This window comes from Ailuropoda melanoleuca, chromosome 11, assembly GCF_002007445.2.
Source record: "Ailuropoda melanoleuca isolate Jingjing chromosome 11, ASM200744v2, whole genome shotgun sequence".
NCBI classification, from domain to species: domain Eukaryota; kingdom Metazoa; phylum Chordata; class Mammalia; order Carnivora; family Ursidae; genus Ailuropoda; species Ailuropoda melanoleuca.
The window spans coordinates 90,463,459-90,475,984 of record NC_048228.1 but is presented as its reverse complement, the minus strand read 5'-3'; the positions used below and the strand labels follow the sequence as shown (position 1 = coordinate 90,475,984).

The 12,526-nt window shown below is 46.4% G+C and overlaps 1 protein-coding gene across 1 annotated transcript in view; it reads right to left on the bottom strand.

Annotated features, from left to right (window-relative positions):
* Positions 1–12,520, bottom strand: part of SEL1L3 (SEL1L family member 3) — a 104,947-nt gene extending 92,427 nt beyond the window's left edge. The window contains exon 1 of the mRNA XM_034671995.1: positions 12,471–12,520. The gene's annotated coding sequence lies outside the window, so the exon portion shown is untranslated. The remainder of the gene's footprint in view (positions 1–12,470) is intronic.
* Between the last annotated feature and the right edge of the window lie 6 nt (positions 12,521–12,526).

The window sequence follows — 12,526 nt, the reverse complement described above, 5'->3', positions numbered from 1 at the left end:
TTCATAGACATATACCCATGTTCACAGCAGCATTAGTCACAATAGCCAAGAGGTAGAAATGAACTCAGTGAATAAAGATACACAAAATGTGATAAATATACACAGTGGAATATTATTCAGCCTTAAAAAGGAAGGGAAGACTGACACATGCTACAAGGTGGATGAACTTTGAGGGTATTACACTGAGTGAAATAAGCCAGTCACAAGGAATAAATACTGTACGATGCAACTTATTTAAGAACCTGGAGCAGTCAGGTGCACAGAGACAGAAGGCAGAATGGTGGATGCCAGGGATCGGGGTTGGCAGGGGCAGGGTTGGCGGCGGGGAGGTGATCACAGGGACTTACTGTTTCATGAGCGCAGAGCTGCAGTTTTACAAGAGGAAAAGAGTTCTGGAGATGGATGGTGGTGATGGTTCCACCGCAATATGAACGGACTTAATGTCCCTCAACTGTACGCTTAGAAGTGGTGAAAAAGGTAAATTTTATACTGTGAACATTTTTACAAGTTTAAAGAAAAAGGTCAGTTTTCCAAAGAAGGAAGAACTAAGGACCCCTTTCTTCACTTCTAGCTGATGGTGGTAGGAGACGCAGAAGGGGCTAAGACACAAAGTTGGGTATCAGGGAACTGTTTACAAAGAGCAGTGACACCAGCAGAGCGTGATCAGGGCTCCCATCAAACTATAAGCAAGTCCTAAAGGAGTACAGTCCCAGGTGAGGGTAATTCTACTAGGGCGGGGGAGAGGGGGGAACGGTCTAGAATAGCCTTCATGGAAAGAATGGTATTTCTGCTGGGCTGGGAGGGGTGAAGAGAAGCTCTTTAGGTACAGAGGCCCAGGGAAGACCCTGCAAGTGGTGTGAACAGCGAAAGCCGGAGCAACACAGGTGTCCTAGAGAGAGGGCAGATGGGTTTGACCGGAGAACAGAACCGGGCTAAAGACACAAACATGAAGATATGAAGCTGGAAAAAAAAAAAGGCAGAGTCCTGGCTCTAAAGGACACTGAATCTCCTTTCATTCTATGGACCGTGAAAAATCAATGAAAGTTTCTGGAAAAAGGAGCAGTGTTTCCATTTGAAAGCACCGACCATCAATTAGAAACAAAGCTGACAATCAAAAAAAAAAAAATGAGCAAATGAAACGACATAGTTCATCAATGAATAAATTCCCTCTGATAGAGAAAGGCAAGTTGAAACCACATGAAGAGATCAGTTTGAACTTACTAGGTTCCCAGAGATCAAAAAGTCCGATAACACACTGTCCCAGCCACACTGGCCTCGCAGGTACTGCTGGTGAGAGTGATCTCTGTGGTCGGGGTCAGGCGGTATCCATCAAAAGTATGAATGCACCCACCCTCTGGTCCAATAATTCCTCCTCTAGGATTTTATCCTATCCATATACTCAAATTTGTGCAAAATGATGTATGTACAGGTGCGCACTGCAGCACTGTTTGCAACAGCAAAGATGAAGAACTAAATGTCCATCAAGACAGAGCTGGTTCAGTGCATGACAGGACGTCCACTCCTGGAGGGCTAGGCAGCTATCACAATGAGGAACAGGTTCATTCACAGATAATGAAATGATCTCCAAAGTTTGAAGTTTTTTTTTAAAAACAAGGTTCAGAAGTACCATTTGAGTTTTTTTTTTTTTAAGAAAAGGAAAAATATATACACATTTGCTTGAATACCCATAGCACTGGTGGCTCGCATGGAAAAGGATGAGGTGACCAGGAGACAGGCTAAGACAGAGACGTGTGATGTGTACCCTTATTTATCTTTGGAATTTTGTACTACACAAATATTGGGGGAAGAAAACCAGAGGGGAGGGAGCGGGGGATGGAGAGAAAAGCAACTGTCCTAAAGATGAAAATACCTCTACGACATCGGCCAAAGCAACCTTATCCATGACACGTCTCCAAAGGCAAGAGCAACAAAAGATAAAATGAACTTATGGGACTTTATCAGGATAAAAAGCTTCTGCACAGCCAAGGAAACAGTCAAAAAAAACTAAGAGGCAGCCCACGGAATGGGAGAAGATATTTGCAAATGACACTACAGATAAAGGACTGGTATCCAAGATCTACAAAGAACTTCTCAAACTCAATACACGAGAAACAAATAAACAAATCATAAAATGGGCAGAAGATATGAACAGACACTTTTCCAATGAAGACATACAAATGGCTAACAGACACATGAAAAAATGTTCAAAATCATTAGCCATCAGGGAAATTCAAATCAAAACCACACTGAGATACCACCTTACGCCAGTTAGAATGGCAAAGATAGACAAGGCAAGAAACAACAATTGTTGGAGAGGATGTGGAGAAAGGGGATCCCTCCTACATTGTTGGTGGGAATGCAAGTTGGTACAGCCACTCTGGAAAACAGTGTGGAGGTCCCTTAAAAAGTTAAAAATTGAACTACCCTATGACCCAGCCATTGCACTACTGGGTGTTTACCCCAAAGATACAGACGTAGTAAAGAGAAGGGCCATATGCACCCCAATGTTCATAGCTGCATTGTCCACAATAGCCAAATCATGGAAGGAGCCGAGATGCCCTTCAACAGATGACTGGATTAAGAAGCTGTGGTCCATATATACAATGGAATATTACTCAGCTATCAGAAAGAACGAATTCTCAACATTTGCTGCAACATGGACGGCACTGGAGGAGATAATGCTAAGTGAAATAAGTCAAGCAGAGAAAGACAATTATCATATGATTTCTCTCATCTATGGAACATAAGAACTAGGAGGATCGGTAGGGGAAGAAAGGGATAAAGAAAGGGGGGTAATCAGAAGGGGGAATGAAGCATGAGAGACCATGGACTCTGAGAAACAAACTGAGGGCTTCAGAGGGGCGGGGGGTGGGGGAATGGGATAGACTGATGATGGGTAGTAAGGAGGGCACGTGTTGCATGGTGCACTGGGTGTTATACGCAACTAATGAATCATTGAACTTTACATCAGAAACCAGGGATGTACTGTATGGTTACTAACATAATATAAAAAAAAAAAGAAGAAGAAAAAATGTTGCTTCTCCAAGTGGCGGAGTGAGAAGGGCTGGCCATGGCTTTTGATTAGTCATGGGAAAACTGTGGGAAGAAATATGTAAAGAGGTGGGTACAGTCCAAACTGTCTGCCCCCGCAGTGAGAGGCTTAATTGTTTTATGCTCTCATTTATACTTCCAAATTACAGGGGGGAAAACAAACATAAAAATAATCTTATAATTAGAAGTAGCGACTGTTAGAGCGGACGAGCCCTTGGTGATGAGCCAGCCCACCCTATTCTTCCAACAAGGCAATGATCATAGAGAGGCCATGTTCTCCGGCATCACCCAGCTGGTGGCTTCGCAGACACAAGCCCAGGAGCCCGGCCCCTTGCTTTCACTCCCTCTCCCACATTCTCCACCCCACAGCACACAACAGCAAGACTACAGAGAGTTGCCAGGCAGAGTTCTGCTTTCTTGTGACTAGAGATACCCCAGCATTTGTCCACAAGTGGCGGTGTGTTCATTCAGCCAGAAGTGCCAAGAGGTGGCCTCCTTCTCAAGATGCGAATCCAGCCGATGAGCCCACCGCAGAGGCGGGTGCCCCTCATTCCAAGTGCCCCTCATGCCACCGTCACTCAATTCCCCATTTGCCCCAATGAGGCAACAGAGAGCAGAGTCCAGGACATGCTGTGGTATACTGAATATCTCCTTGTGTTCTTTTTCAAAGAATGACTTAAAACCTCTTCCTCGTTCCTTTTATGTATACCTTAAAAACTCACCCCAGACCTCTTCTTCCACGGCAATATTTTTTTTAATCATGTTTTTATTGCTGACGCTAGGAACTCCAGGTAATACTTCTTTTGAGCAGAATTCTGGGGGAAAGGCTACGTGATTTCCCGAGATCTCATGGTAAAGTGCAGCTAGTAGTAATGCTCATTACTTTACATCTTAGTGCTAAACATGCATCAGTCCACTTTCCCACATTAATAAGGGCACGTGCTGAAACTGGTTTCAGCTTCGCTTGATGACCCATGACTTTCCGGACGTCATCGTCGCCGAGACCAGCGGTGACAGATGAGAATGAAGAAGGTATAGGACACCTGACCATGTTCTCCCTCCAGGCCCTTCCCTCAAAATTCAGCTTTAAAGGAAATCTCTATATATGCAGATGAAGATTATTTATTTTCACCTACTTCAGAGCCTCAAGTGCAAGAAAAGTAAATCCAAGGTGTGTGGGTTCTAGACGCGTGCCACTGGATACAGAAGCCATGAGTCCTATGAAGCACTGGTAATGGGGCTGGTCCAAATCGCTGTGAGCATACAATACACACTGGATTTCAAAGGCAATTTTCTTTAAACATGCAAAATATCTCATTAATAGTTCTTATCCCGATTACATGTTGACATGACCATATCGAGATGCAGCGAGTTAAATAAAATGTATTACTAAAATTAGTTTCACCTGTCACTCTTTAAACGTGGCCATTAGAAAATCTGAAAGTACACATGGGGCTCGTAGTTGTGGCTTACATTATATTTCTACTGGATGCTGCTATTCTGGATTTGTAGTTAGCAGACTTTCCCTGTAAAAAAAGAGCCATATGGTAAGTATTTTAGGTTTTGCAGGCCACTTGGTGTCCATGAAAAACTACTTAGCTCTGCTGTGAATCAAGAAAGCAGCCACAGACAACCAACTCATAAGCGAAGGAGCGCAGCTGTGGTCCGGCTCAACTCTGTTTACAAAAACAGGCAGCTGGCTGCACCCGTGGGCCATAGCTTGCCGACTCCCCTTCTAGATTACCGAGCTTTGATTCTAGACGTCGAGTTTTGGAAAACACAACCTGACAATATGCTTTTCAAAGGAATGATTCTATGGGAGAAATGAGATGAATAACCCAATTAGGCATAATTTCATAGACGTGTGGTTGATGGCGCTTGATTTGTTATTTTTCTAACGTTCCTTGGCGGCGGTGTTGACATCTTGCTATTGTTTCTTTCAGTAGAGATCTAAGTGGGATGAGAAGTTAGAGCTAGGCTGGGTGCAAAAAAATTTCATGGACTGAGTAAGATGAATTTGAGAAGTGGGAGACGCATGAGTACAAGAGAAGGACAATTTCAGGGATGGACAATGTTTTCATGATAGGATCAGGGTGTGCTGGCCCCAAAGGGGACCTCAGAATCACTGTACGTGGCTGTAGGGGCATGGTCCAAATCCCTCAAAAGGCACGACGGCCTTCAGTCTCTGGGGCAGCTATGCAATGCAGGAAGCTGGCATCTTGTGGATTGGAGCAGACCCAGTGGGCAGCTGCTCCGCCATGAGTTGTGGCCACCTCTGTTATGTACAAAACCAACACCGATTAGCAACACATCACACTCTAAATATTGATTAAGCTGAAGCTGATTTCCTGGCTCAAGTCATGTGTGTGGTTATGAGCTGTTTCCTGCCAGGAAAATAAGGCAATTAACTTGAAGAGTTTCAGCTACAGGCATGACACGTGTCCAACCTTCATAGGTATTTTCACATGCCAGGTTGCATTAACGGAAGTGAAAAATTACCCAGTCGTTCCTTTGCTTGGAAATTATGAGGTCAGAGTCCCTGTCTTATTCATTGTTACGTCTCTGGCTTCTCAAAGAGAACTTGGCAAGCAGTAGGATTTTGGTTCAGTGTTTCCTGCTGAAGTAAAATCCTGGGCATGAGCATTTCTGCCAGGAGCCTCTGTGGTCCATCTCAGGTCACAGCTCCCAGGGGCACCTGCATATAAACCAGAGGACTTGATCCAATCCTGAGTCCCCGCCACCCTTTCCCAACATCCACAAGTTCTTTTGTGAGGGGGACCCGCTCCACTTCTCTTTTCCCATCCAGCCTCATCAATCTCCTTGGTAAGAACCCTCACCCTTTGCCTCTCACTGGGCCCCTGGGGGTCATAGCTGACGTGGGGACTGCGAGGTCAGGGAAGGTGGCACTGTGGCACCTACCTTACCCATTTCAGGTGGACTTCTCTCAGCTATCAAGTCCCTCCAGACCTTTCAGACAACCGCCCTACCTCCTAGAACTTTTCCATTTCTCCACACCAAAAATACGAATTCAATGTTTACTATGTCCTACCCCTCTACCCCCTGTTGGACTCCTCTTCATCTGGCAAGTTCATCCATGCTAATGTGATAATGAAAAAGGACTGCACTAATGTCACATATCTGCATTTCTGTGCCTGCCTAGGGGAGATAATGCCTTAAAAGCAAAGCCCAAATGCACTGCCGCTATAAGCAAGATTTGGGGGGTGAGTGGGGGCATTTCTGTGCCCCTCAAATTATGCCATTTAGGCAGCCACAGAGATGTGCTACCTCGGGAGCGACGGGTCGGCTCCGCACACAATGGAGCTGGGCTCTGAAAGATGCCCGAGCCCTCAAACATCTGTTTACACCACAAGTAAGCCTTAATCAAAGTCAAATTTGACAACGTCACACACACTCTCAAAATAGGCTCCCTCATGTTTGTCTAATTGTGTATGTATGGTACATTTTTTTAAAGAAAGAAATGGGTCAGTTAATGTCGTGTTCATGATAAAAGACCCCAAATTGGAGATCAAAATGCATTCAAGTCAGAGTGGAGAAACAGATGAATTTATGTACCTTCTGGATGGAAAAAAAAAAAAACAATCAATTCTGTCTAAGCTTCTTTAAGGATGACTGCATCTGATGCCTTCAAACAAAATCAATAAGAAGAAACTCTATTCAAATAACCCTCCCTGTTCCAAAAAGCTGAGAAAACTTGGCTCTTTTCTCTTATACGGACCACTTGTTATTTAAGGAAGGGATGGAGAGATTGAAACACCTTAAATCATTCATGTCTTGTCATGGGAAATTTTACACTAACACGTGTGTGTGGTGGGCTCATGTAGTGTGCACACAATTATTGAGCGTCTCTTTTTCTCATTCCTGCCCATTCCACCCTATCAGTCACCTAAGAAAACCTTGCTCATGAGTACTTTCTCTCCAGACTAGCTGAATCAAACTTTCCATAGGTCAAAGGGCATTGCAATGGCCTAAAAGTCCTAGTTTCCCAATTTCCACTGATTAGAAGTAAGCAAAAATCCTGTTTATGTCACAAAGACTGCAATTATACAGAATGGGCAGTGATGTCCGTGTGGACTCCGAAATCTCAATGTGTCTTAGGCACCACTTCCCAGTCGACCAATCTGCCTTCCGAAACCTGAGAGCTGCCTAGAGAAACGCCATCACGACAATGAGCAATACTCCTAGTTGTATTGGGTCCCCTCCTCTCTTTAATACTGTTTGATACGCTATTTCTTTTTAACTTAAATCATGAGGGTAACCAAGGTTTGGTTTGGTTTCATTTCACTGAATAACTACATGCCGGGCATTGGGACAGATGCAGCAAGTCCCTCTTCTCACTCGCTTCTAACCTCATCCTTTCATAAAGAACTTCATAGACCTTCTCCCTTCAAATCTAATCTTCATGACAGCTCTGATAGGGACACAGCATTCCAGTTTTACAACTGAGAAAATGGAACGGATTCAGAGAGGGGGAGTCATTTGCCCAAGGTGCTCAAAAACAGCTCCCCCAAAACAGAACCAAAATTCAAATTCCTCTCGGACTCCACAGTCAGTGATAGTGTCCCTCTCGCCTTCCAGAAACGCCCATTATAAGGCCCTTGACTCACCAACTGATCTCTACAACTGTCCCATGTTCTGGCCATAGGTGGGGGAAAGTTAAGACTTTGCTCACTCTCATCGTGAAGGTGGAGGGGAGTGTGGGGAGTGGGGGCTAAGATCCTACCAGGTCATTACACCTTGCGCCTGGAGAGGGTAGGTATTAGTTTACCCACAAACACACACGGCACTGCGCCAACTCCCCAACTCAGTTAAGCCCTTCTTTGGATGAGGATGTCAGAAATAAGAGCAGCCAAAGCAGAATGTCCTCAGAAATCCCTCCCATGCCCCGCAGCCCGCCTGCCCCCGGGTCCTTTCTCAGGGGAATAGGATGAGCCAATAAACAGCGTAACTGAATTCACTTGAGGCTATTTACGGTCTACTTGCGTCTATCCATCTTTGTGAACTGCCTGGGTTCTTGACGCCTTGTCAACCTTTCCTCCACCTGCTTCCTTCAGCCAATTCATGACTCCCATACTTTTGCCAAGAGAAATAGAAAGGTATAGAAAGCAAGAGGCAAACACCATGGCCTGGGGGATTTTAGGAGCTCTGGTCAGGGTGATGTGGCCTCTACTGGCTGACGTGAAGGTTGAAGCTGATCTCTATATTTCAAATACCCATTTTCACTCTTGCACAAAGGAGATAATGGAGGGTCTCTATACCTTGTTTTGATCTTTCTAGGTCCCGTGTTACACACAGAGGAAGGAGTTCATGAACACTACCAGAGGGATAACCCGATGGTCTGTGGCCACTGATGGAGAATTCTGTCACAGCCACCATAGATCTGCTAACCATCCCCACATACATCTGTGCCACTAATGCCCTCTTCCGTCTTTGTCCTCTGGCTGTCTAACAAGTGCAAATGTCCGCTCTGAATATTTCGGCTCTACAGCTGACATCAATACTAACCATTGTGAGATCTGTTTTTCTCATTTAAGAAAAAATTATACATTCAAGACCAGTGTTCGGAAAGGACAGAAATGCCTTCCCCAAGTGCCACTGTCACAGATGGGGCTGGGGCAGCCTCAGCTGGTCTGGCCAAGTCTGGAGGAAGGTACGAGGTAATGACGTATGGGAATGGCCAGGGGGTCTGCTGGCAAGTCTTGACCAGACCACACCACTCAGCACTGGGCACCTCAGCGGAAGCGATTCTGTTACCTTTTCCTTTCCGGGCCCTCACACTCTCTGAGGAGGCTCTCTGCCTCTTGACCTTTGGTGACCTTAGAATTTTCTGGAAGCTGCTGGAACCAGGGATCATCTTGTCAGAGATCTGCTTGGCATCGTTCCGTGACTTATCTTTCAGGCCTCGACACAATTATTCATGCTTTGGCAGTATCCTAGCTACAGTCACAGTACTGTTCTTGGACTGCCACTGAAGGTTACTCTGTCCCAGCCAATGAGGAAGAAAGATGCCCGTTGCCTCAGGACCCTGGCTCCGGGAAGCATGCTCCCCATGAGGGCAGGGGCTTAAAGGCATCTGTTCAGAAAACCACTTTCAACCTCTAGTCCTTGCAAACGAGCAAACAGGTGGGGATAACACAGAGTGGGAATCGGCCCCCAAATCACAGACAACTTGGCTTTGGAATGCATTCCGAGGCTCACTCGCTCTACACCTGGACACACATTCATACACATGCCCAGGGCTAACCTCCACCAGCTGCCTCCAGAAGAGAGAGAGACCCTATCTTTTACCTCTCCATGACAAGTATTTTCTGGTTTCACCTTTTTTTTTTTTTTTTCTCGTTAACATCCTGCTTCTATTCTCTGGCCTGTGCTTCCTGCTTTGTATATTTTAGGCTACTTTAGACATGACCTCACATCCTGGCCAATTGCACAGTGGCTGCTAATTGTAAGAGCTTTGCTAATGGCCCACGCATCTATGTATGAGAGGACCGAGCGCAAAGCAGCAAAATGCAGAAAGCAGTAAGTTAGCATGCCTAAGAACTGGGTTTCTGGAAGTAGACAGACTTGGGTTTCAATCTTGAACTACCTGTGTGGCCCAGGGCAACTTACTTAACCTCTCTGAGTCTTAGTTACCTCACCCAAATGAGGATCATAACAGCTCCTACTTCACAAAGTTGTCCTTAAAATTAATACTGGAGAATGCGGTGCGCCTGGGTGGCTCAGTAGGTTAAGCGTCCGACTCTTGATTGCAACTCAGGTCATGATCTCAGGGTCCTGGAATCGAGCCCCGTGTCGAGCCCCGAATTGGGCTCCACGTTCAGTGGGGAGTCTGCTTAAGGATTCTCTCCCTTTTCCTCTGCCTCTCCCCCTGCTCACACATGTTCTCTCTCAAATAAATAAATAAATCTTTTTAAAAAATACTGGATAATGCATATAAATGACTTAGTACAATGCAAACTATTATTATTATTTATGTTTCCAAATTATGGGATAGCTTTCTCCCTCTGGTGTTAACATGTTCCTGAGATCCTGCCTAGCTATTCTGTTCCATGTCTACCCTCCACCTGCCCGCCTTGCCTCCCCTGAGCAATCACTTCCTCTAGGCAGTATTCCTTGACGAGGAGAATGGACACAATTATGCCTTTTTTCCCCCCTCTGTCATTTTCTGTATCTCATGCTTCAGGCAGTTGGTCCCCACTTTGTACAGTGAATTTCTCCAAGGTCAGGAAGCCTTGCCTTTCACTAGAGGCTCAGACAGCACATACCTCTAGAGCAGAGCCCTAAGGAAATGGCCAGACCTTTAGAACAAAAGGTGAAGCCCATCTTTCAAATCACACTTTTGCTTTCCTGGGCTTGACAAAAGCTTCTCATTCAGTGGCAAAATGATTTGCTTGTTTACCAAAGTCTTTCCTGTACAGTAGCCTATCTGAAGTCCATCTGAAGGAAACACACACAGTCAGGAAGCACTGACATTTCCCTCTTCACGATGGTTCCAAAATCCAATCCTTCCCTGTCTGCCAAGACATTCAGTCATGCTCTGGTTAGTTCCCACATTATGGTATTTTCTGTAATCTCTCTCTTCGGAGCCCTGACCTCACCACTTCACTATCTTACTCGGTGCATAGCATCTCTGTCTCCTCTCTGTGACCTGTTCCCTTAAATCCCCCTTGGTCCAAATAGAACTTTTCTACTTGCTCCCTCTTCTGCCCCTGTTCCCGCAGACCACCAGGCCTGTAGGCTTTGCTCCTGTTACTCTGATTTCTCAGAATCATCAAGAAGCTGTCTCTCCTTGCCGGGTCTTCAGATTTCCGTGTGGAACTTTCCAGACCACCTGTCCATTAACAGTTCCCACACTCTTCTACTGCAGCATTTCTGCCCCTGTGGGTAACCAGGGCCTTGTGGATGGGGATCATCTGTTTAAACTGAAACCCTGTCATTTGTTTTGGCAGTTATATTTATGAGCCTGTGTGCTCTAGCCCTGTGGCATAAATATTAAATAATAATAATACCTCTCAGGTGAAAAAAAAATGCATGTTAACTGATAACTTCTTCTGAAGATATCAAGTAAATCCAACCACGAAATTTGGTACTGGTTAGCTTTAATACAGGAGGAAAAGCACGGATTGCTCAACAGGTCGGACGCTACAGCAGAATTACAATTTGCATTTTTACACCCTCTTGCTTCAAGAAATGCAACAGCTGAGAAGTAAAGAGTGTTAAAAGAAACTTGGGCTGGGTGGCAATTTCTTCGGAATCAAATCCTAATGCCTGACAATGTCTCCCAAGCAGTTTTTAGCCTCTAAGAAGAAAGACTCCAAATAATGGCGATACCATAGAAGTGAGAACAATTCCGGACAATGACACTGCTCGATTTTAAGCATTCTGCGAATTTCCTATTACATCAGTTTCATGATTCAGCAATTTCGATTTCATTTATTTACAGTAATATGTGGCGAGATAACCCCAGGTTTCTGCAGGATCCTGGAACATAAGGTAGGCTGGACAGGAAGGGTGTCGCCTTCTGTAAATTTACTATTGTTTAGGAGAATTCAAAGCAGAAGAAAGAAAACCATCAAAAGAATTGGGGGATATTCTCCCACCTTGTTCTGAGAGTTTAAATTATTCTGGTATTTTAAATGAGCTGGTTTAGAAAAATAGGTTACTGCCATTTAGTTGATGACTGAAACCGAAGCCAAGAAGAGTACAAATGGTAAACTGACGTGCCTAACCCAAGCGTATTCTCTGAAATGACAATGTTCAAGACGCAGCTAAAGTCCCCACTCTGGCGGTAAGCGTGTTACAAAGAACTCGATTTCGTTCTGGCATCCGCAACTTGGCCGGAGTGACCACGGAGGAGTTGAAGAGCGCTGGAAACGCGAGGGTTCGTTGCCGGCGCGTTGGCAGAACACGGTCCGGGCCATGAGGACCCGGCGGAAACTACACGGAGGTTCGAGGCGGGCGGCGCTCGCCGACAGAGAGAGGCGAAGTTGGGTTCGGGAAGGCAAGGAGCTGCGAGACTGCGAGGGAAGCCCAGGACGGGAAGGGAGGGGGCTGGAGAGCCGCGCGCGGCGGCTAGGGAGGAAACGCGGCTGGAGCGGCTCCAGGCGGCGCGGGGCACGGGAGGGGGGTCTCGAGGGGAACCTTGCCCGGGTCTGGAGCGCGTCTCGGAGGGAGAGGGACGGACATGAGCGAGAGCGCCGCGCCGCAAGTCCGGTCCACGCACCCCTCTCGGCGCCCCGGCTCCCCATCCCAGGTGCCGGCGCGCCCGGGGCGCAGCGGCCAAGAAGCGAGCAAACTAGCAGCGCCGTACCGCCCGGCGAGGCGGAGGTCCCCGGCCGCCCCCGCCCGCTTCCCCAGGGCCCCGCGCGGAGGGGAGGACCCGGGCAGGGTCCGGCGCTCACCAGGTAGCAGAACAGGAGCAGCGTGCAGGCAGGGCGGCCGCCGAGGCCCGGGGGGA